This window comes from Simochromis diagramma, unplaced genomic scaffold (genome assembly GCF_900408965.1).
Source record: "Simochromis diagramma unplaced genomic scaffold, fSimDia1.1 OVJJ01000753.1, whole genome shotgun sequence".
Lineage (NCBI taxonomy): Eukaryota > Metazoa > Chordata > Actinopteri > Cichliformes > Cichlidae > Simochromis > Simochromis diagramma.
The window spans coordinates 10,255,207-10,281,008 of NW_024387523.1; the positions used below are offsets into that span (position 1 = coordinate 10,255,207).

The following is a 25,802-nucleotide window of genomic DNA, read 5'->3' on the forward strand; positions in this document are numbered from 1 at the left end:
AATTTTACCTCATTCAACACAACCCCTCCAGAGCCCCCAGGTGTGTCAGCAGGTGGTACAGCCCATGGAGAGGGTTCCAGACTATCCCAGAATGCAGTGTGTTGACTCAGGGACACAGCACTCCCTGGTGAATGAAAACAACAAACAAAGTTACTCAAAATTTATAGGGAAATATAGGGGGAAAGCGCATATGTTTATATAAATTCACATATATTCATATACGCTGTGTCAGCAATAGCAAGAATGGATCTGGACACACAGCTGAGGACAGACTGCATTGTTCCATCAATAAAAATAATCACTGCTCTTCTTTGATTCAAGAAGAAAAACCGTGGTTCTGATTATTTTGCTACAAACAAGTAAATAAAAGTCCCACAATAGGACAAAAAACCCCACTTCTGTCATGATTATGTGGATGTTGATGAATTATGTGTGAATAGGTGGATTTTATGATGCGATTGTTGCTGTGCATGAACATAAGTTAAAAATGATTTGTTAGATTTGTTAGAGATAAGGTGGGGGACATCTAGCACTTCCATATCTATGAGAAGCTTCAAGTGCTTCGCTGTTTTAAAAACTGCAGGTCATCATTATACACAGTGCATGTCATACTCGGGGAAGAAACTCCAGAGTATCTTTAAAGACATCAAATGTGCAACAAGCTGACTCGAGCAGACGCCCACGCACCAACATAAGAGACAGACTAGCTGATTGTCGACAGTGTGTACACACTCTGTGGGACTAATTAGGCAGGTTGTGCTGGAGTGATGGCTATGTTATGGGGATACAAGACACATGTTCCCCGCTGTTAGTCAGCGGCAGTATGTGTGTGTCTATGAATGTTTATGGGGTATATGTGGGATGCCAAACATCCTACTGACCTAGTTCTTATATGTCTGACAACAAGAAAAGAGGTGGGGAGGTGTGGGAGGGAAGTTTGTATGCAGCTGTCTTAGCTGTGGGAAAGTGTTTCATTGCAGCTCATAAGAAACCGAGATGGGATTACAGCATTTGGCTGGTTTTGTGATAGTAAAATATGTCATTCCATTCACACTTTTTAAGTTATGCATGATCACTCTGTGGGACGGAGAGAGGAAGAGAGAAAATAAATATCTGGTTAAAACTGATAGTGCGCAACAGAATCAGGCTTAAACATTTACACATGCGTTAAAGTGTCTGCACAAAGAAAGCAAGAGGGGTTCTGTGTATTACAGAGACTTGTAATGTGTTTATGTAAGGAGGAGAAAGAGGAAAAAATAGATGAGCACTGAGGCCATGGATTAGCAAACACCAACTGGCAAAGGAATTGATCACATGGTATAAAAAATACAAGGGAGAAAAGGGGGATGCAGGGAAGAAGCATTACACACAAAGAAAGAAAACCCAGCACCAGAGAGCCAAATAAAATGTTGAGAGACCAAAGAAAAAGTAGAGTACAGACAATCCAGAGGTGATGAAAAATAAAGACAGATGGAGAGAAAAGAGGGGACAGAGAGGTAAAGCAAGCAGGGAGGAAGAGGGAGACAACAGAGAGGCAGAGGAGAGAAACAGATGGTGGCAGAGAAGAGGCAGATAGAAACTCAATGGGATGACAACACTGGCATAGCCAGCGAGGCACAGCAGGGAGTATGAAAAGCTGAAAAATGTCAGCAGAAAGGGAGGAGGATGATAAGAAGTGAGGGCAAAGCAGGACAGACAGCGAGGGTTTTCATCTAACGCTGCACCAACTTTCAGGGAAAACAAAACAGACCTTCTCATCTTATCAACACAATTTATCAGCTTATAAGCTTCTCTTATTAAAAAACAAAAAACAAACCAACTAACTAACAATGCTTTATTTGCTCATTTCTCATATCTGTAAATTAGAATTATTGCGATAAAATAGACTTGTTACAATTCAAAAAAGCTAATCATATAACTGATATCTAAATCACCCTTCACATGACGCTCTAATTACTTCAGACTGTGCCTGTAATCTGAATCAGCTGTCTATTTAATCCTTCAACTACCTGGGGTCTCTTAAACAGAGACACCTGCCCCTTTCTCCTCACACACAAGCTGAGATAAATCTCTGTTCTAGATTGTGAAGGGTAAAAAAACAAAAGTAACGTGATTTCTACAGCTTCATGAGCAGAACCAATACTGTCAGACCTTATTTATTAGTCATTATAAAATAAAGTACTTAATAATGTCTTTTTAATATCCATACACAGAAAATATAAGAAATCTACGGTGTAAGAGTTTTACCTCATTAACCTCCTAATCACGCTTATTGTAAGTGATTGTAAGAGTTGTTGCACTTGAATTGCTTTGCTCAGTACGGCTTTTAAGGTGACAGTACCGCAACAGCAGTCCGTCTCCCTTAACAGTGCTTAATAAATGTGGTCTAATCTTTTGACTGAATATTTTCTCTATTTCAAAGCAACATCTTGTTCATGGTAGTTTGATACTTTTGAATCCGCACATCTTCAGAATAATAACAAATACACCAGAAATGTCTGTCAGCTGAAAATTATTCAGCAAGTCCAGGCAGTAGATTCGTTCAAAGGCTTTAAGAAATGAAAATAAAGAGCTTAATGGATATCTGAACTCTGAGTTCATTAATCAACAGTTTGTCTTGTTCTGACTTTGGTCTTTTACCAATAATGGGAGTAGAGCCTGTGCATCTTAATAGCTTTGTTAAAGTTGTTGTCCATGACTTAATCACGCGTGCAAAGTAATGAATTTAATAAGTCTGAATATGAGCAATAAGGAATAGGAGATCTCTCTGGCTGTTTGGGTTGGTACCATTTTACTATGGAACAGGAAATCTCTGTCTGTGAGTTTGTTTCTTTGACTGCCAACTCTTCCTAGACCGTAATGAGTTGAGCAGCCAAGCTTGGCACATAGGTACATCTTAGGCTCCTAGAGGCTCTTATCTACAGGGTGGGCCATTTATATGGATACACTGTAATAACATGGGAATGGTTGGTGATATTAAAGTCCTGTTTGTGGCACATTAGTATATGTGAGGGGGCAAACTCCTCCAGATGGGTGGTGACCATGGTGGCCATTTAGAAGTCGGCCATCTTGGATACAACTTTTGTTTTTCCAATAGGAAGAGGACCATGTGACACATCAAACTTATTGGTAATGTCACAAGAAAAACAATGGTGTGGTCAACGTAACTTTATTCTTTCATGAGTTATTTACAAGTTTCTCTTTGTTCACAGCCATTGACATGTCCAAGAGGTTAACACGTGAGGAGCGGATCGAAATTGTGTTGATATCTGGTGAATGAAGTAACCGGGTCATTGCAGCAGATTTCAATGCAAGACATCCTACGAGACCACCCATCTCCCATGCTACAGTCAGCAAACTGCTTGCTAAGTTTCGTGAAACTGGTTCAGTGTTGCATTTGCCAAAATGTGGACGCAAGAAAACTGTCACTGATGAAGAAACATCAGTGGCTGTCCTAGCTTCATTCAGCAAGAGCCCACAGCGTAGCACTCGCCGCATGTCACTGGAGAGTGGCATTAGTCGAACATCCCTTCGGCAGATATTAGCTACTCACAAATGGCACCCTTACAAACTCCAGGATGACCCAGATCGGTGCACAGAATTTGCAGAATGGGCAAAACAAAAATTGGAACAGGACCCTCAGTTCACGCAGAAGATTTTGTTCAGTGATGAGGCAAACTTTTATGTGAATGGTGAAGTTAACAAACAAAACCACCGCTATTGGTCTGACACTAACCCAACAAAACAAAAGTGATGGTTTGGTGTGGTATATGGGGTACAACGATAGTGGGTCCATTCTTCATCAATGGAAACTTCAAGGCCACTGGATATTTGAAATTGCTACATGATGATGTGTTTCCCTCTTTATGCACTGAAGCTGGCACGTTCCCTGAGTTTTTCCAGCAAGATGGTGCACCACCACATTATGGGTGCCAGGTCCGAGCATTCCTAGATGAACAGTTTCCTGGAAAGTGGATTGGTCGTCGTGGGGCAGTTGAATGGCCCCCAAGGTCTCCCGATCTGACCCCCTTAGACTTTTATCTTTGGGGTCATCTGAAGGCAATTGTTTATGGTGTGAAGATACGAGATGTGCAGCACCTGAAACTACGGATACTGGATGCCTGTGCTGGCATTTCTCCTGCGGTGTTGCTATCAGTGTGTGAAGAGTGGGAGAAGAGGGTTGCATTGACAATCCAACACAATGGGCAGCACATTGAACACATTTTATAAGTGGTCAAAAACTTGTAAATAACTCATGAAAGAATAAAGTTACGTTGAAACCAAGCACACCATTGTTTTTCTTGTGACATTACCAATAAGTTTGATGTGTCACATGACCCTCTTCCTATTGGAAAAACAAAAGTTGTATCCAAGATGGCCGACTTCTAAATGGCCACCATGGTCACCACCCATCTGGAGGAGTTTGCCCCCTCACATATACTAATGTGCCACAAACAGGACTTTAATATCACCAACCATTCCCATGTTATTAAGGTGTATCCATATAAATGGCCCACCCTGTATATCAGACGTTATGATGTCATCATGTTGCCCAGCAACCATCCAAAAACAGGCTAAAATGACCTGTTTGGGGGATTTTTGGACTTATAAGACTTTATAAAAGCAAGTTTTTTTATTTCATAACTGTAACCTCTAATTAATATCCAAAAAAATTATTAGCAACAACTTGAAATGACCTTTTATTTTTGCCTTTACCTACATAGAAACACCTCAAGAAAGCATCCTATCATTTTAATTTCATGACAATAACATCTCATTTATATCCACAAAGGCTCAGTTGCACATAATATATTATATCATCATCATGTTGCCTAGCAACCACTTGCTAAAATGATCCTTTTTTTTTCATTTATGCAGCTACAACACCTTATACAAGCATAGTACCATTTCAATTTCACTGCTCAAACAGGCTAACAATACAGGTGGGATGGGCATCAACTAGTAATAGCAATAAAAATGAATGTTTGGGATGAATCCAGAAGACTAAATAACTCACAAGCTCATTAAAATAAATAACAAAACTTTAATTTAACTTTAAATACACAAAATCTATCAGTAAAATACTGTAAATATAGTGTGACACAACTTTATCAGTCCTAATCTTGGTTTTGTTGTTCCATTTCATTTTTCATAAAGAGAAGAAAATCACTTGAAATTTTAAATGAAATTGTGATAAATACGATATAATTATTTCTTACCCCACCCCTACCGAAGCTTTTTCCATACTCCACATTGTACGCTGTCTACTTTACACATATAAACACTGTATTAATCCATCACATCCATAAATTAGGGAGGCTAAATTAGTCAGGAGTGGTTCAGTGTAAACCACATTAAATAAATAGCTGATCTAATTCTAAACCGCAGTGGAGTAGCCAGCTCCTGTGTGTATTTATGAGAGGTTGTTTTATTGTGTGTACTGAAAATGAATGTGCCTTAAGGTTTTCCATTATATTGTACCAGAATTATACAGCATTTATTTGTCAAAAGTAACTTGCATTATGTGCATTCAACCTCCAAACCAACAAAGACCACATTCAGTGCTACTGTGCAAACGCTCATATGATCAAAATGCCTCCAGTATTCATCTATTTGCTGCTAATCTACCTCAGTCTCAACAACAGACCCTGTACAACAGCAGTCGCTGAAAGACGTTTTATGTATGCTGATTCACTTGTCTGACACTGTCATCAAGACAAACTTGTGATCATACAGTACAAAAGTTTGGTATATTGCCCAGAGCCTTTTCCCAGAGCAGCTACTTTAAGTGTTGGAGCCAGTAAACAAATGACCAAACGCCAAAGCTGCAGTCTTTTGTGTGACTTTGCTGCTGTTCTGTGCCCTCACTTTGGGTAAGCGGGTTCACAATGATGCATGTAACAGTGCGTGGCTCTCTCTTTCAAAGGCGATGATATTCAACACGCCTAACAAATGTTCTCTGTGTGAATGTTTCGCTGTACTTGACTGCATGCTGGTGTGATTACGGCATGAATGCTTTTGTCCACTCAACCATCACTTCATCTGTTTAAGTGCTTGCATTTTTCGCCAAGTGTATCAAATAAAACATCCACCCACATCTACCATGACTGCAGCCAAATCCTATGCCTACTGCACAAATTTGGTCGAACATGTATGGTGCATGTTTTCCCTTTCCTTTCTTTTTTTGCTGTAGACTGTAGAAACCACAAATGCTGGGTTCAAGAGCCGAGATCAACCAGACCTTAATTTAACAATGTTTTGCAGAATTGTGCAGAATGTTAGTAAATAGTAGATAAATTCAAGGTTAAAAAGCCTTCAAAGTCTAGATTTTTGCACTTTATCTTCCTGTAAATACTGAGGGATAAGTAAGACCATTTCAAAGCCTCAAGAATCCAGTTTCTCTTTTCACTTACTTACCAATTACCTTTGCTGTAGTACAGCACACAATTCATCATTATAAGTATGGCAGACGATCACAATCACAAGAACACATAGACGGAATACTTCAGGAGCTGACGTAGTGTCTGACAGCTGTTTGGTTGCTTGAGGCAGAAGAATGCAGTGTGTGTGTGTGTGTGTGTGTGTGTGTGTGTGTGTGTGTGTGTGTGTGTGTGTGTGTGTGTGTGTGTGTGTGTGTGTAGACTGAGTGACTGACCATCATTGTAATTTAAGGGAAATGCCTTCCTCAACCACAATCCTATTTCCCTAGACTCCAACAATCTTGTCATACCACAAGTGAAGAATCAGCCCTCTGCACGTTTAAGGTGCTGAGAACAGGAATGTTATCATAGGCGCACATGTGTTTGGAAAGACCCGTGTCCTTCAGTAATCATCACTATCCTTTACTTAATGTTTGCCGTGTTACTGGAAGTGTGTACGTGGCAGCTGTGTTAGAGTCTGTGCCAAAAACAAATCATTCCTGTTACAGGCCTGGACTATTTTTAGCATACAACCTTAAAATGTGTTTTTGAAAAGTAGGAAGATGAACAAATAACGATCACATGCACATGCGCACATGAAAAAATAAGAAAAATCTCAGAGGAATTTCTAGTTCACCCAATATATAAGCATTTCCTTCTTAGTCATTTCAAAGCCTAAAGGAACAACAATGCCATTATAAGGCTGAGAGTATAGAACAGTTTAACTGATGGAGGTCATAGTTTTCAAACACACTGGTAAATGAGAATTGATCTCATGTAGGATATTTTTTGTGTGTGGCTGTATTAAAAGAACAAAGAATCAATATGTAATTGAGTGCTAAGCTATAGTATGGATAAGAGTTGGAACACCAATACTGCTGCTGTGATCACAGGCCTAATTAACCTGACACAAATCCGTGCAAAACTCTGGAACCACCTCTCATTTCTTTATATGCATGTAAGGCCAAAACAGAGTTTGTACAATTACAACAAACTTGTAAGCCAATATTTGGTATGACCACCTTTATTCTTCAACACCTGAGCCTAAACTCTCTTGAACATGTTTCTTTGTAATTTCTTTCAGTAGTCGTCAGTATTTCACGAGGATTCTTGAAGGAGTTCTTCTTTGAAAGTTGGCTGCCTTTTGTTCAGTCCTCTGTCACTCAATAAGACTTGTTTCGCTGCTGTTTGTACTACACTTCTTGTGTATTTTGGCATACCTCATTCTTTTGTTGACATTCAACCTTCCAACCATTTCTGATGAGACCAGACAGAGTTACTGTGTCTGCTCTTTGCTGGATTTTTTTTCTATTTCTTGCTTGTAAAGCCACTTAACTCGTTGCTTTGAAAAAGGTTCGGTACAAGGACTGGACTGTAAACCAGAAAGCCTGGAGAACTATTGCTCAAGAACACTTGACCATATGAAAGCCTGGCTCTGTAGAACCAAAATATAAAGAAAAGACAGGTGACTCACGACCTTTGCGCAGCACTATATGTTAGTGTCACTGTCCAGTTAAAACTGCTTACCACCACATTTAGTGGTCAGTAATTACGCTGATAGATGAAGTACTATACAGTTCAGGAAAGTTCTGAAATATGTTAGCTAACACATTAAAACCCAATTAAATGCTCTGAAACGTGGGAACATGACAGCTGATGTTCAGTGTTCTGTGACAGTAAAATATCATATAAATAAACAAAATAGTGACTCGATCAATCAAAAGCCTTCACTGTAATTTAATAAGAGGAGCATTCCACACTTGCAAAAAAAGGCAGAACAGAACATCTTTTTAACAAGTTGGAAAATGTTGCTTCACGTTACTTAATCAGTCACAATCAGCTGGGGAAGGAACGAGGTTGCAATCATCACTTTGTACCACTAGCTGTCAATAAAATCTAGGAAAGCAACTAACTTAATATTTCCCCACTGATTAAGACCCTAATGCCAGATCAGTTGAGTGAAGGTTGACAGCCCTTCTACTTTTGTTTTTACTTATCCCACACAAATTCACAGGCAGGGTATTGTCCTGCCTTAGCATTACTTTGTAAAACTACACTTGTGTGTTTGTCTCACACACACACACACACACACACACACACACACACACACACACACACAGAGCCGTGGGATTGTCTTACCCCATTGTCTTTATTTAGGGCAAATGAATGCCTGTCCTTTCTCGCTCTGTGTGTGTGTGTGTGTGTGTGTGTGTGTGTTTGTGTGTGTGTGTAAGCTTCTGCGTTAAGAGGGCATGCTGAGAGAATAGGAAGCGTGCTTTCTTTGCCAACCCTCTCCTTGGCAGTAAAACAAGGACACACACACACACACACACACACACACACACACACACACACACACACACACAGCGTTGAGCATTTTTAATTGGCCCCTGATTTGCCAGTAAGTGTTCTTGCCACTTTCTTCACCTCACTGTGCTGGCCCCCTGCCTCAGAGCCTGGCAGAGGCACAACTAGACTTAGAAGATCTGTGCATGTGTCAGTGTAAGTATACATACATGTGTCATCCTCAAGAATAACACATGTCTTAAATTGGTTTCTTGGTCACGACAATGAGTTCAGTGTATCCAAATGGCTTCCATAGTCACCAGATCTGAATCCAAGAGAGCACCTTTGGGATTTGGTGGAACAGGAGATTCACACCATGGATGTGCAGCCAACTAATTTGCAGCATCTGTGTGATGCTCTCAAGTCAACCGAAACTGACCAAAATCTGAGGAATGTTTCCAGCACCTTGTTCAATCTGCGCCATTAAGAAATTAAGGCAGCTCTAACGGTAAAATGGGGTTCACACTGGTACTAGCAAAGTTTAGCCAGCCAAATTAGCCAGTGTATATTTCCAGGTTGAATCCATGCATGCAGTGTATACAATTAAATGAAATGTCTGATTCTATGTAACCACATGAGTGTGCTGCAGAGCATTTCAGAGAAAAGAAGAAACTAAACACACACATGCACATACACACACTCAGACAACCTTGACTTCAGTTGCAATTGAAAAGCATTTGTAATGGTCTGTCTGGGACTGTGTGTGCGTGCACGCCCGCATGTGCGTGTGTGTGTCTGTGCGTGCATTTGTAATATACTTGATGTGTGCAAGATTTATGTACCTGATATCAGAAACAGATTGCATCCTCGCCTGCTATCTTTGCAAAGCAGTGACAAAAAACCTCATTCCTTTTGCACTCTGCACACACCGAGACAACCGCAGGCACACACATCTACCAGCAACTCAAGGTCAAAACAAAGAGGATGAGATAAGTGTGTGTTGAGTGGTCTATACGTGTGCACGTGTTTGCGTGAGTGTGATGACATCATTACTACAGCCGAGCACTCTATCGTTGATTGATGGAGAAAGGGTTGTTATGGTCGACTGCTGCGAGCTCAGTGCCCGCCAGCTAGGCAGCTGGACCTTACCACTCTGTGTGTCTGCGTGTGTGTGCGTGCATGTGTGTGTGTGTGTCATGCAGCTCGTGTAAAATGATAAATAGGAAGGATACATTAGCCATTTGTTGAAAAGGCAAGTTTGTAACGTAATTGCCTGCTGTCACAACAATTATTATTTATTAATAACTGAGTAAGCAATAGCAGTAATTGATAAAATGGAAACTATCCATAAATCCACATATCTATATACATAAGATGTAAAAATATAGGTACAGACACACAAACACTACAGGACTGTTTTCAATCCTAATTTATGGACAATGAAGAACAGCAGATATCTGTGTCTATATTTTTATTGAAACCTGCTCTGGAGCGGCTTCATTTACATAATTACAGAATTACATCTTTAGTCTGTTTTGGTAATTATATACTCATAATCTCATCAGATACAGTTTATTCTCTATGAACCTTTTCTAGGTAGCACTTGTAAGCAGATAGTCCATTCAACCTCACTCCCTGCCCTATCAGGTTATCACACACACACACACACACACACACACACACACACACGTATGCATACACACGTATGCATACACACGTATGCATACACACATGTACTCATGCTACTCAGATGACCTCCCATTGAGAAGCAGAAGAAGGAGACACAATATTAGCATCACGTCACAAAAAAAAACAAAAACACACAAAACAATCGTGGCTCAACCATCTCTGATGTCGCCTGTGCAACCAGAGCTCTTCAGCAGACTTCAAACACCACGAGGAGCCTGAAAATCTTACAGGAATAATTAAAAACAAGCTCATAGGAGCAAATAAACAAAACCGCAATATTTTAAAGCTATGGGGGGGGGGACAGAAAGTGCCTCCAGAAAGTCCCCTCTATCACAGTTCTAAACATTAACTGTAGACACCTGTGAGCATCCGAGGAAATTTGCATTATATCAGAGTGTAGAGGGTGTGATTTAAGATGAGCAACACTGTATTGCAACCAAGAGTGGCAAACTGTATATAAAGGATGGAAGTAGCAACTATGACATTGCCTACTGGTTTGTGAACTCCAGTTTTGAAGCTTGAGTTCTTGAGTATTTGTGACTGCTGACATCTTGCTCTGTTTGCAATGTTCTGCCATCAGCTAATATCACAAAAACACAGAAGAGGTCCAAGTGAGCAACTCAAATTAAAATAAGTGTAACCTTATAGACAACTCGTGGCTCGCAGCACCTACTTGTCTAAGCAGAATTATAATAATATGAATGGGTACAAAAACAATAAAAATCATATTCATCTATAGTAGTCAAATGAGGGAAATCTGCTTATTACTGGTGTCTATAAAAGCTCTTTTTGAAGTTACCCCAAGTGGCCAACTTGAGGAACTGCAGTTTTTAGCACTTCTATGTTGGCTTAATCCAGGGGTCTCCAACTCCAGTGTTCGAGTGCTACTGTCCTGGAGATTTTAGATGGATCCTTGTTCCAACACACTTAAATCAAATGTTGTTACCGGGCCTTTGCCAAATTTGATGGCATGCTGAAGAGGTAATTCAACCATTTGATTCAGCTGTGCCGGACAGTAGCTGTCGTTGATTGGAGTTGGAGACCTCTGGCTTAATCACAGCTGAACCCATACTGACTGTATATACAAGCAAAACTGCAAAAAACATTACACATTCAGTTTGGTAGATTTCCATTTAGATTACAGTGAAAATCCTGTTTATTTTTCTTACCTCATGTCTTTGACTTCATGACTATTTATTGTGGCTAAATTATACATGTGAAGTGTGTTAAACTGCACAATATATGTGTATGGTATGCCTCAGGTGCTCACTGAGTCAATCACCTGACTAGCAGAGTGCTCCTGCTGAGGTCACATGTTACAAAATGAAAAATTAAGCAGATTAGGGCAGCAGTGCGGACTCATCTGACCATCTCATAAAGAAAGGTCACAAGTTAATGTAAGAGTAATTCGCCTCTTATTGAATGAGAAATCATTCCTTATTTCTTTTCTTTCAAAAGAAATGCATCAGCCTAAATGCGCTGTGGATTAAGTTACTGCTTATGCGGTGGGTCACATTTTATCAATGAATGTTTAATAACGTGGACGGCAACCTAAACTCCATTTGTGTCTGCAACTGAAGTAAAAACCGAGTCTCAAACGCACTGCACTGCTGCAGAATGAAAACAGAGCGTCTTTGACTGTGAAGCAGATAAAATAAAGACAGGAGGGGGAGAAAAAAAATGCTCCGACAGATAGGGGTGGGGTGATAACAGAGGGAGTGAATAGAAGACAGAGACGAAACACAAACGAAGAAATAAAGAAACCGAGTTGTGGCAGAATATGATAAAAGAACGAGGACCTCGTCTGAGTCTCTCTCTCTCCCGCCCTCTCGCTCTCTTTTATTCTAAGATCTTCAAAGACTAATGCAGCACTCCTGAGAGACTGCTACCAATACTGGCGGGACACACACACACACACACACTCAGCTGGGAGACAAGCTCTGCACAAGCCTTCTCTGAACCAAAGTAATGATACACAGAAAAATCAGACAGACAGATGAAGGGAAAGAAAAGTGGCTGAGTCAGGCAGAGAAGAACCTTTGACATAAAAGGAAAGAGGAAGAAATTAGATACACCGTCTTCAAGCGAACAACTGGAAGTCTAGGTATTTTTGCAAAAATCAGTTAACAATTTTGTCATATGTAAATTTAGCAAAGGAAAAAGCAAAACAGGTAAAGAGCTCCAAACTCAAACTGTGACAGAATTTCACCAAACGTAATGCAGTGTCACACAAAGCATGGGCTGTGTGTACTGTGTGGGTCTCCAGTAAATGCCCCCTTTTCTCGTTGTTTTTTAACACTGTTTTCTCATTAAACACCAGTGTGCACACCACAGCGTCTTTATGCCGAGTGCTTGACATCTTCACTAGCATTATTTTTTCACTTGTCAAATATTTTCTCTTATCTTTGACTGAAACGCGACAAAAAATAAAGACAACACAATGAAGACACATGCCTCCTCCTGCTCCTTCATTTTTGCCCTGGGAGAAAATTCTAATCTAGCATCGCTGTATTCCTTCGCAGCTTCGCACAGAAGATGAGTCTCGCAGCAGCAGCAGCATAAAAATGTGCGTTGCTGTACACGTAAGGCTTTATCACTTATCTGCACGGCTGATAAAGTTGGACTCATTATTTGCCGTGGTTGTTAATGCGGCTGCTTGGTCTGGGGAAATAATATTCTTGCATGCCTTGTTAACTCTGTTTCTCTTCAGTCCTTCCACCCGCCCGCAATTTCTCTTTGTCTGGCTCTTTTTTTTTTCCTCTTTCTTTTTCTTTTCACAAACCGCCTCCTTGTCTCTCATCCTCCCACCGCGCTTTATTTTTATTGTTGTCATTCGAAATCTGTCACTCGTCTCTCACGCTGGCTGTCGGCTCTATGCATCCTCTCCTTATTTGACCTACCCACTTTCGTCTATCTGCCGTCGCCCACCATTCACAAGCCGCGCTTGCAAATTCCACAACGTAACATGTATGGCCTGTGAACACTTGTCAAAGGAGCACTTGAGGGATGTTTGACACAAATGACAAGGCCTTACCATTCACACTACGTAATGTACAGCATGTTGACGGTGACAGTGCAGCGCACGCTTTAAGTAACTGAACAAATCACCTAAAGGAGCCAAAGATTTTCCCGCTGCACCCTCTGAGCTGTCACATATTTAAAACTTAACTAGGTTTTAACAGGACTTCTAGAAGGATTTTAATACATGTTGATGTTAGCACCTGCAAGGGCATAAAAGAATAAGCAAATAAAAAGAACTATTAAAAAGACACAAAATAAATCAATATAAACTAGACGGGAAAAACAGAGAAGGGCAATGAAGCCTGAAAAGCCGAGACAATAAAAAAGATAAATATGAGAACAAGCCAGAAAGCAGGCTGTTGCTTTGTTACTGTGGTCTAAGAACACAGAGTTAGTATCAGACTCACTACCGGCATTTAAAACTGAATGTAGCTGAACAAAGCCACGTTAATGAGTGTGACAGTCCTTTAAATTTGTGTGTGTGTGTGTGTGTGTGTGTGTGTGTGTGTGTGTGTGTGTGTGAAATCTATTAATAACCCAGCTGTTTTTGAGTACTCTGTTATATTTACATTGGAGACTGTACGCACACAGGCGCCCACACCGCTGTACATTCTCACCGACGCATTTGTATTTGGCCGCTCACACTTCCTGACACTGCTCGTGGGACTGTCACTTAACCTCCTTGATTTGGCAGTAAAGATATGACACTGCTCGACCATCAGCCCAGTCACACATCACATGTTCACAGGTGGCCGTGTGGTCTGGATGTGTTTCAGAGGTACTTGTTTTAATCAGAGACAACATAAAAAGTGAAACTAGCTACCAGGTCGGAGAAGTGAAGTAAACATGGAGGTGCTTTAAACCTGCATTCTTTCTAATGGGCAGCAGGGGGCGATACTTGAGGCTGCGGGGAAACTTTTGGTCCTGACGAGCTTATGGGCGCAGTCGTTCATTTCACTGATTAAACTATTCTGGAAATTGATCTTGTTATTTGCCATCTAACGAAAATGATACGATGCTTTTTACAAAGTGTTCTCTCCATGAATGCAAAAAAAGCGCTAATTAGCATGTTGCTATGTGTCTGCTAGAAAACGTGACGACGTTATAAAATATCTTGTGTAATTCAGATTTAGTGGATATAGATGAAATGTAATTCTTATTAAATTAAAATGGCAGGATGCTTTCATATGGTGTTATAATTGCAAAAAAGGCAAGTAACTTTTGACTGCTGGACGGTTTCCAGGCAACCTGATGGCATCATAATTAAACCTGCATTACCGAAATTTTGTGGATATAATTTTGATGTTATCGTCATGTAATAAAAAAGATACGATGCTTTTATAAGGCATTATATGTGCATGAAAGCCTAAAGTAGGTTATTTCAGCATGATGTTAGGTGATGACATGATGATAATGACAAGAACATTCAGGGGCTTAAGATGCACTGGTGTCCCAAGCTTGCTTGTTCAACTGATCTTGTGGGAGGAGCCAGTGGGCAAAGAAACAAACACATACAAACACAGACACAGACTATAATACATGAAACCTCTATCAACAGTAAGTGTCATAAAGGAGGATTACTCAGGGTATCCTCACGGGGCATGCTGCCCATTGCTTGTTACATTCAGTAAGAGTGATATCTAAAAGGCTAATCAAACCAATACTGACATCATTTTTTCTGCTATACTAAGTACATCATTGCTGCTCTGTGATTAGAAATAAAATAACCAAAATAATTTACATATATGATAGTAGTGAGTTTATTTACCCAACACAAATACCTTGTATTTATGCTGTGATATCCAGCTCTCTTTTACCTCTCCTGTCTCTCCTTTATCTCTCCAATTCACGATGCTATACGATGTTCGGTTAGCGACCGTTAGTTGAAGACGACTTTACTAAACAAGGGATCGTGAAATATGAGTGCAAAAGGAGTGCAACAGGTGTTTTTATTCACTTTACCATCCGGGTGTTCTCTATATGGCAGCGCCAGCGTGCATAATACCAGGACCCTGGAAATGAGGCAGCTAAATTCAGCTGTTCACTTGATACTCCATCTTTACACAAATGTAGAAAGGCGACCAGATATACATGTTCTCTCCATTTTCTCATTGTGTGTTACCTTTTTAAAGTAATACAAAAATATATTGCATAATGCTCCAGCACTGTCCTACAGTGGAAACACATGCCTCTCATGCTAACTGATGGCTCTAAAAAAGGTGTGAATGTGAGCGTGAACTGTCTCACAATGTTAGCACTGCGCTGTCAGCAGGAACCATCTCACAGTATATAAAAGAAGTCAAACCAAATGCCTGACTGATACAAGCACTAACTAAATTTAAAGAGAGTGAAAGACTGACTCAAGAGGATAGCAGAGTGCTCTTACACAGTGGCCGATAATAAAACCACACATCCTTTTAAGATGCACTGTTTGCAACACTTGATCAGAGCACATTTACAGTCGTTATCCTATTAAAGCCCTACACATGAAAGGCTCTACTGTGAAATGCACAGATGTGTCCACCTGCAGCTCCTTCTTATATAAATATGTGATGCTATAAATAGTGTCCGTGTGTGTGTCCGTGTGAGAGGGACAGAGAGGATGATATCATTATCATGACTGGGCGCTGGCTGATGGCAGGTCATCATGGCTTCCTGCCACTCGCTCTTAGTTTATGGGCCTCTGAGAGTGTGAACACCACTGTGCATGAGTGGGTGCATTCTGTCCTCTTCGCTGGGACAGTGGGGATATTTTATTGAGTTCATAAACATAATGTACACCCACACAGGCTCACTCTATGTGAAATCCCCTCCTTTTATATGCAAAGATCTCTCAATTTGTTCACTTCTTTTGATCCATCTCCTCTCAATATCATACTACATACAAAATAACCAAATCCAGAGTTAACACTATTGCATGTAATTATGCCTCATTTACCTAGTAAATCTATGATTCTTGTCAGAACGAGACAGCGCATAGTCATCTTCTCATTTCTTAGCTCTTTTACTCTCTCTCTTTATCTCCTCCAACTGACTTCTTGTCTAAATGTTTCCTTTCTTATCTCACTCTGAGTATAAATATCTCCCTTCCTTCCCTCCTCCCCGTGGTTGTCCCTCATTCCACTTTCTTTTCCGCCCGGCCCCTTCTTCTTTTTTTTTTTTTGAACGCACTCTCAATTCCTCCCACCTTTCTGTATCAGCCCAGCGCACCTTCCACCGAGGGCGACTTTCTTCACCGTCTGCCTTTGAGTCGTTAGGTGAGGTAATCCCAGTTATAGTCATAAACTCTCCCAACACGCTCGTACACACACCCTTTGAGCACAAACAGGGCGATCATAAAGCTGACAATGCTGTCATTCAGACTTATGGTGCTGGGCAGAAAAACACCCAGAGACAGAGCAAAGAGTGAATGCAAGAGAGTTTCCACTGTGTGTGTGTGTGTGTGTGCGCGCGTGTGTGTGTATGGGCTGAAGGCGAGAGCACAGAGGGGAGCCACTACAACAATTTACTGCAGGAAACTCAATGAAGGAAAAACTCAAGTGTTTGACTGGAGGGACTTTTCTATATGCTCCATTCACTTTTAGTTCAACAACTTCAGTATATGTGCATACATGTGTGTGTGTGTGTGTGTGTGTGTGTGTGTGTGTGTGTGCATGCCTGTGCGCGCATGTGTGTGTGTTTTTGTGTGTTTAGGGGATTCCACTGTTTGCTCTGCTCAGTATCTCGTTACATCATCACATGGTGCTTTGGGCTTGCTAGCTTTAAAAAAAAAAGAAACACACACACAAGCTGGTACACACACAGGCACAAATACAGACAGAGATAAAATGTGTTTTAACTGCAGCTGTGCAGCAAGTGTTCATGTGTGTCAGTGTGAATAAACTGTAATGAAGTCATAAGATTGCAAGGGCACACTGGTTGACTCTCAAAGAGCCTTTATAATACCTTTTCAATATGACCCTCTTAATGCACTTAGAGAGAGAGAGAAGCACCAGCCGGTGGAGTGGAGAGACACAGAAAACAGGGCAAGTGAATCAGGTTAGGAGACGAGGAGGGATAGTAGGAGAAGTGAGGTGGAAGGGAAAAAATAAGCCTGTGAGAAGTATTTCAGTATTGCTTTAAATATCAAATTTAATAGAAGTAAAATAGCTATGTTCGAAAACTTTTTCTGAACTAAATTTCAGCTGCACACTCGTATGTAGTTGCAGTTTGAGTCATATGTTTTACATATAAACCCGAGTCTGCAGTGCAACAAGTGACTGTAGTTGTAAAGCTGGAAAAAGGTAGCAGAAGTACTAAAAGGTATAAGATATAAGAAAAAAAACTAAATTCTTGCTCTTTTCCCCTCACAACTCTCTAGTTTAAGTACCTAAAAAGTGTTCAGTGACATTAAGATTAAAGATGGCATCAGACTAATACACGCTAGTCGCTTACAATAAGAAAAATCGTCAGCACGGATCAGGGCTGTGAAACGTGCAGAGTCGAATCAGCAGCGTGCCACGAAAGAATGGAATGTGCTTGACAAAAGGTCAAGACACACACACTTAGGCGTGTACGCACACACAGACACACACACGTGCAACCACCCACACACACCTGTTCAATGTCTACATGAGGAAGCTGGGTGAAAAGGTTACATTCCTCAGTATCTATTACTGAGTAGATATGGACAGACTGGTGTAAGACATGAAAGGAAGAAAGAAAAGATGGACAGACGAGGTGAGTGGTGGCGTCTTCCACCATCACAGACGTAAAGTAAACAAAGTGATGCTGAGACAAAACAGAGAAGCTGCTTGTGCGAAGACTAAAATACAGATATAAAGGACAACAGAACAGAATAATAGAAACAAAATCAGTGCTTACTCCATGTCTCTTGCATGCGTCTAGATCAGGGATCGGCAACCTGCGGCTCCGCGTGGTTTGGGAAAATAAATTAGAAGTATTTAGCTGAAGTGTATTTTATTTATGTTAGTTATTTTTTAACTTGTAGTTCTAAATTGGAAGATTATTGTGATATTGAGATATAAAAATAAAATTATATTCTATTATTTTTTCATCGCTCAAAATAAGCGTGCACATTCGCGGAAGCCGGTGTACCCGCCGAAACGCCGTGCATTTATCGAGACTTTCAACCCCAGGTAGGCCAATTATGGATCTTCGGATCCACATTATGTCAGCAGCCATTCTCCACTGTGAACTATGTTAAAAACAAACACCGCTCACGCCTCACAGATGACAGCTTACAGTCCCGCGCAAAGATGAAAGTGACCTCGCACAGCCCCAATCCGCAGACGCCGCGCGCAGAGGCCCAGGAGCAGAAGTCCCACTGTAAACACATCACGGCAGACCCGACGATGTCCGCATGAACACGCTTTTCAGCATGTCTTTACTGACCACCTTTCACACACAGCCGGCTGCAGCCTTGCAGCCCACAGCCCGCCACACGCCAACACAACAGCACAGACAGCACAGACATAAGGCGGCGAGGCGTGATTGCGGGTCCCGCTCAGGTGCGTCCGCCGCCCCTGCAGCGGCGCCGCAGACCACGCCCCGCCACACACATTAACCAGGTAAAATACATATTTAGGCAGAATTTTGCAAATATCTATTTTTCATCTTTCAGCAGCATAGTGCTTTTTTTTCCAATTATTTTTTAAAAGTCAGGTCAAGGCTCCAAAATCCCAAAGGCGACATAAGGGTGGCGGCTCACAACAGTTTTTGTTTGCTGGATCATTTTAGTTCAGCTGGGTGTCTTTCCTTTTGTTATATTTCTTTGAGAGTTCAAAATGTGTTAATTACATAAATAAAATGTAATTTTCTCTGTAGCACTTCATGGATTTAAGCAACACGCCTTAGTTGTTCACACAAAGCATAAAGGTAAAAAACGATATATACAGTGTTATCTTCATTTTAGATGTCAAAAAGTATTTGCGGCTCCCAGTGTTTTCTTTTGCGTGGAAACCAGGTCCAAATGGCTCTTTGGGTGTTAAAGGTTGCTGACCCCTGGTCTAGATGGTTCTGTGCCAAGCAGCAGTCTGAATCTAGAGCACCGTTAACAAGGCCACGTGTTTACTGTTCTGTATCAGCGATCCTGTGTTAACAATCTGAAATTACTGAGTAACTTACTTGTACTCTTGGTTCATGTAATTTGCTGTCAGTTGTGATCTAAAATGCATCAGAAGTCTAATTATCTGTAGAAAGTAAGCCTCCAAACATAAAAAGCCATTTAAATAACTTACTCTAACTTTATGCATGCGAGCACATCCCACTGTTCACTGGCTAAAACGTGTCTGGCTGATTGACTGCACAGCTGGTTGAATGGCTGACAGCCTGGTCAACAGAACAGCTGTGTGACTCTGTGCACAGCTGTACGACTGGCTAACAGACACATTTATTAACTGTCTCACTGGATGGCTATCTGGCCAGCTGTCTTGCGGACTGATCAAGGTATCTAAGTAGCTTGCTGGGATCCTGCGACTGAATCGCAGGCACTAATGCATCTAAAATAGCATGTGCTATAAAAAAATAGTCTCCAAGCACAACAACAACAACAACAACAAAAAAAGTCCCATGTTTCCATGTAAACAAGTGCATGTCTGTGTGGATTCTATGTGTTTACTGCCTGTATGTGCACAGGGACGCACGTGTTTGTGTGTCTCCATGTGTGATTGTGTGTGTTGTTTCAGGGAGGGGGCCTGTTGCTCTGTGCTGTTATACAATGCATATTGTATAACAACTGGCAGTGTGTGGGCGGCTCCCGCCATCTGGAGAGATGCAACCCCATATTGTGCCTGACGCTACACACTGTATGTGTGCGTGTGTCTGTGCACACCCTTTTCTATGTGTTTGTGTCCGCCCTGGAGCTACAAATAGATACAGCATCATCTACAGTAGTTAGTTTCCTGGGTGCACGTACATGACTGATTAAAGGAAGGTAACTGAGTGCAGTCCTGTACATAGTGCTTATAGAGCAGGTTTTGCAAAGCGAGACTGATTAAGATTCATACTTTGTTCATTCTCATTAATACTACAAATGTGTTATTGCAGAAATAGGAGTATAAATAATTGTACACAGACTGTGTGGTGATGTCCTCTAGGGGTTCACAGCCGACAAGAGACAGCGAGGACTTCATTATCGGGCTTAGCAGGAGACAAAGTCTCACTGTTTTACTCCTAGTTCTGGGTTTCCACAGTGATGGAGTCAACCAAACAAACAACGTCTTGGAACGCTTCGTCCGCAAATAAACAAGAGACACACTCACAGGAAGACATACAGCGCACTCACATGCAAACGCAAATGCACACAGTGTGAATATGGTGCTGAGAGAGCCCACTCCATCAACCACGAGCCAGTGCTCAACTGTTGCTATGGAGAGCAAAAGCATGGCTTTCTAGTCTATTTTAAGGTGACTGGTGTTACTTTTTTTCCCCCCCTGCATATATCAGAGTTACACATGTGATAGCAAAGCATTGTCCCTACAGGGTATAGCAGGTGTGAGATGCTTATAAAAATTACCAGCCACTAAAATTACCAGTTACCAACTTGCCCTCTATGCTCCTCAGGAGCTGCAGCTGATCAGCTGACCAAATTCTACAATAAAGCCAGCAATCCCAGACAATCATACATCCAGATAGGCAGGAGAACTGAACTGAACGCCTCTATTCACATTCAAAAGAAATCCCAAGCTATTTGTTTGACTTGTCACACCGTTCAACTTTTAGTTTGTTTTGTGTACATGAAGTGATCATTGTTGACATCTTGTGTATGTGAAAGTGTGCAGACGGGTGTGGGTGTTCCTCTATTTTGTCTCAAGGTGAATGTGTAAGATCCACACAGCAAGCGAGGTGTTACATTGCCTCTGTTTTTAGCACACGACTTGACACCTCTAAAGGAAATCAGTGGCGCTCCTGCCTTCTGCAGTGAACCCAGTCTTTCGACTGAAAACCTAATTCACTGCAAGTAATTATGTACTGAACATAAAACTTGATGTGATGCTCATACAACTTGATGTTAGCATTAGAAAAACAGTGAAAAGATTAAGAGGTAGTTCCTGTTTTTTAATGTTAAACTTCAAATATTCACAAAATTCAAGGATGTGGGTTATTTTGCTACATGACTACAGTCGTTTTGAAACGTGCAGCAGCTTCATAGTTGGTTGGTTGACAGCCAGCCGCATGAGCAAAAATCAAATCCATTTCATTTATGTATTCAGATAAGCAGCAAGCCCTGTTTGCAACTAGACTCAGAAGAAGGGAAATCTAAGGAGTAGTTATGCCCTACAAACTACTGACCCTGCATGTACTTTTTATCTGAATGTGAATAATTGTGCCTACATTTGCTGTGTGCCGCTTAAATTTATCTGCAGTTTGTGAGTCATACCACTATTTCCTGTTTGTTTGCCCCAGGATTACCAACCGCACCGCGCTAATGGCAGCTCTACGACTGCAATGACCATGGAAGACTAAAATCAGGGTAACACCCTGGTTCTAGTAGAGTACACAGGAAGACCACCGCTGTTGTTACGTCATATTTCATCCTCACTACTTCCCTTCGCTCCCTAACCCCAAACAGGAAATATCTCCTACATAAATCCCTCGGGATCGTGTAATGAGGCTTGAACAGTACAACTGTATCTGTGTGCTCACGCAAGTGGGTGTATGTGTGAGGCTTACATGCCTTTCAATCTGTCTCTTATTTAAGACTTCTGTGCAGAATTGCACACACATACACACAGGTCTGAAAAGGTTATGGGAAAGAGCCTTTGGCCGCAATTTCAATAGAGAGGGAAAGAAAATAAAAAGAACTAGAGAGTCAAAAACACAACATACTTATGTGCACGTAAACGCATCGTATCAGCTGAAAGAGCTTTTTTTGGACTCTGTTGCGGTGTGACAGCAGAGAATATCTTGGTGCTCTGGGTTCTATTTGAATTTTACAGTAAAACCTAAGCCAATGAAAAAACAGCAGGGAGGGATTTTAGAAATAACTGGACCAGTGATAGCTCGTATCAATACTGAAGAACAGAAAAAACAGAGGAATCAATGATGTGAAAAAGACACAAAGACAGGGAGGGAGAGAAGAAGAAGCAGATCCTGCCCAATAACTGCATAACTGATGTACTCAGGTAAGTTCTTTTAAATGGCAAATTTCATTGAAAAAATAAATAAATCTGCTGATTGCTTGATTAATTCATTGATTGTTTGGATGTATAAAGTTTTTATGTGATTATTTTTGAACACCTCCTTTAGTTAAATTTGTAACATCCAAATTAATTAACTTGTGCTAAAATCAATATCCACTTATTCAAATTAAAAATATTTAAAAAGCAAAAACCTCGACATTAGGCTTTTATTTGTGTATTTTCTTGAATTTTGCATGCATCGATACATCTCATTGCCGATGCTTAACTGCATTATATACCTAACATACTTCTATATGATGCATGTCACATGACACCAAATCTGTGGAGACAAACATGCACACTTGCTGTCCAGGCGATCATCTCACAAACATCCCAAGTCAGGATCTTTTATCTGGAAGTTTGTGTGACAGCCAGAGAGAGAATGAGAGGCCACAGCCATTAGAAAAGATAAGCTCCGGATGATAAACGATGGGGGTGAGGAAAGAATATACGTAATGTATTTTCCCACCTTCCTGCAGTACAGTAGATGTGACAGCTGAGTTTATCTGCAGTGATACGCAGGACAGTAGCGGTGTACCTGGTTATCTGGTTAGCATGATGGCGCTTGTTGTCACTTTTTATGTATTAAATTCCCAGAGTTGTTTCTTTGTTGTAAATAGCATTTGTCACACAGGCCTGCAACGCTAATCGAGTTTTAATCTCGATCATGATTTTGGCCTGCCACAATTAAATGAGCACGACCGAGCAGTATTTGAAAAGCAAGCCAAGCCATGCTATTTAAAACACAAAGCAAATCAAGCGCTCTCTAAATTGGCACTTGACCACATGTCTGAATGTGCCAATCACAGCTGTTCCCGGCAAAAGACTACTCCGGTAACACCAAATCATAGGTGTCAAACACAAGCCCCAGGGGCCAGAATCAGTCCAGCAACTTCTTCTATTGATAAAGACCTCCCCCATGGCCAATCATCCTACACCAAAGTAATTACGTAATCTATAAGCTTTTAAAATGACAGAAAACTTCCTGTTTGTTAACGATCTACTATAGGATTTTCTTTTACAATAAGTCTAGGGTAAAATAAATCAAGAGAAGGTTTTTTTGTGAATTAACAGAAACTTTCTCTTTTTCTTTTTCTGTAATTTTACATATTTATTCTTACAATTTAAGTCCAAAGAGTTCTGCTGCCACATTTCTTTCATTTACTACATCAGCATTTCTTTATCAAGTAGAAAAACCCAGCATGTATAATGAGTTTGCACTAAATTAAAAGACAAAAAAAATAACCGTCTTCCTGGCACAACAGAAGACAGAGAGCTCATCCCTCGAAGTTGATCATCATCCATTGTTTGGAAATACATGTGTTTGTACCACAAAGCAACACAAATCAAACTACCTGGAAACACACGACAAACTGCATAATTTATTCCTGCCCTGTCCACTCTGCTGCCATAACAACGTGAAATTCCCAACTATGGGACTAATAAAGGCTATCTTATCTTACCTTAATGTATAATGAATGCATGAAGGCAACACAAACAATGCAGTGGTTGCTAACATGAATCTTCTGAGCAACAAAGGCTTCAGGAAAACGGTCAAAATCTGTGCTGTATGCAAAACGTTGCAGGGGAATAAAAGAGGGACCTCACAGCTGTAGAATACTCTGCTGTGAGTTTTAGTCACATCCATCATGCAGGTATAACAAATGGTGTGAAAGACTTTATATCATTTGTCTGCAACGATTCATTTATAAAATTTAATTAGCACAATGTAAAAATGAAAGCAAGGCCTTGCTGATTGACTTTTATCTCAAGTTTTGGAACTTCTTTTTTCTTCTTATCAAACGTGTGGAGCGACCTGCTGTGGCGACCCCTCGTGAATAAATGAGCGGCCAAAAGTAGCTGTTCTTCTTTAAAGAGCTGCACTCAAACAATGTGAATGAGGAGTGCCAATTTAAATTGATGCAGAGAGGTGAAGAAGCAGCCGCTAATAAAAATAATAATAAAAAATGAGTAATTGTGCAAATAACTGCTCAACAATACTGAACAGCCCCAGTGTATGCGTGTAAATGGATTTTGTCGTAGGCCGTCCTACTGTGGCTCTGTGTGCGTGCAATTGCAGAGCAGGGTGGAGCTGTATAATAAAAATGCTAGTGAGAGAGTTGGGACGAAGAACGGCAGTAAATAATGACTGTCTCAATGCACAGGAGATTTCTGACACTGTAATAGCGGGCTGTAATATGGGCCAAATCTGTCCCCAAGGACAACATCGGATTAACCAACATCCCTCCAACCACACAAGTGCACACACACACACACACAAACAGAACTACTGCTTCACAAATCAATCTGATCCTCCCTCCTGCTTATTTAATAGAAGAGAATCGAAGAGAGGGACTGAAAAAAAAGAAGGAAGGACAGCGGAACATAGGAGTGTATGTGAGAAAAAGGAACGCAGAGCTATAAAAGATCTAAAGAAGGAAAGGGGAGAGAGAGATGGAGAAGGAAGAAAAGAGGACAAGTGTTTCAATAATTCACAAACTCCTGCTTCATTTAGAATAAAATCTGTGCCTAAACTGGACCCGTGTGTCCTCCACACATGACACGTCATCTGCAGCAGCCTCGCCTTGCATGCACAGTATGTGTTGTGCATGTGCGTCTGAGCCTGCAAAACGATGTATAAACATGGTGCTATTTTGTGCACATGAGCGTCTGAGTGGAGTTTTGCTGGCTAGCAGACACGGATTTCTATTAAAGGAGTAATGTAGGTTCATTAGCAGAGCTGCTGCAGTGAGAGGGAAGAACAGGAAAGGCTTAGCAACAGACAGCATTATATTTGTACACTATATAACACTTTTTTTTTAATAACGATTCCCTTGCATTTGTGTGAGCGTATGTACTCTCCCCTTTCCTAGCGTATTGTGCAGACAACTAATCTGAGCAAGTAATCTTATTCAGCAATAACACTAAGCAGTCTGAAACCACTGCATGTCTTACACCTCCATTTTTCTAATAGCCAGCAGGGGGCAACTCCCCTTGTAGGAACAGAAGTTTGGTTATATAGGAAAAATAACTTTATTGCTTATGTGATTTATAACTTCAGCAAACATTTCCCAGATGAGTTTATAGTGTCATTGCTATTGCTAGTTTTCAGTTTGCAAATAATGGGCCCAAAGCAGAGTTACATGAACCAGTTTGTGGCGAAGGACAGCATCCTAAGATATACTAAACTGGCAGCTCAGGAGCG

General features: G+C 40.8%; 1 protein-coding gene across 4 annotated transcripts in view; it reads right to left on the minus strand.

Annotated features, from left to right (window-relative positions):
* Positions 1 to 25,802, minus strand: part of atxn1a (ataxin 1a) — a 96,441-nt gene that overhangs the window by 31,618 nt on the left and 39,021 nt on the right. For 3 of the 4 annotated variants that reach the window (XM_040021361.1, XM_040021362.1, XM_040021364.1), the window contains one exon: positions 9 to 124. The exons of the other annotated variant lie outside the window; for it this stretch is intronic. The gene's annotated coding sequence lies outside the window, so the exon portion shown is untranslated. The remainder of the gene's footprint in view (positions 1 to 8; positions 125 to 25,802) is intronic. 4 annotated transcript variants of the gene reach the window in all.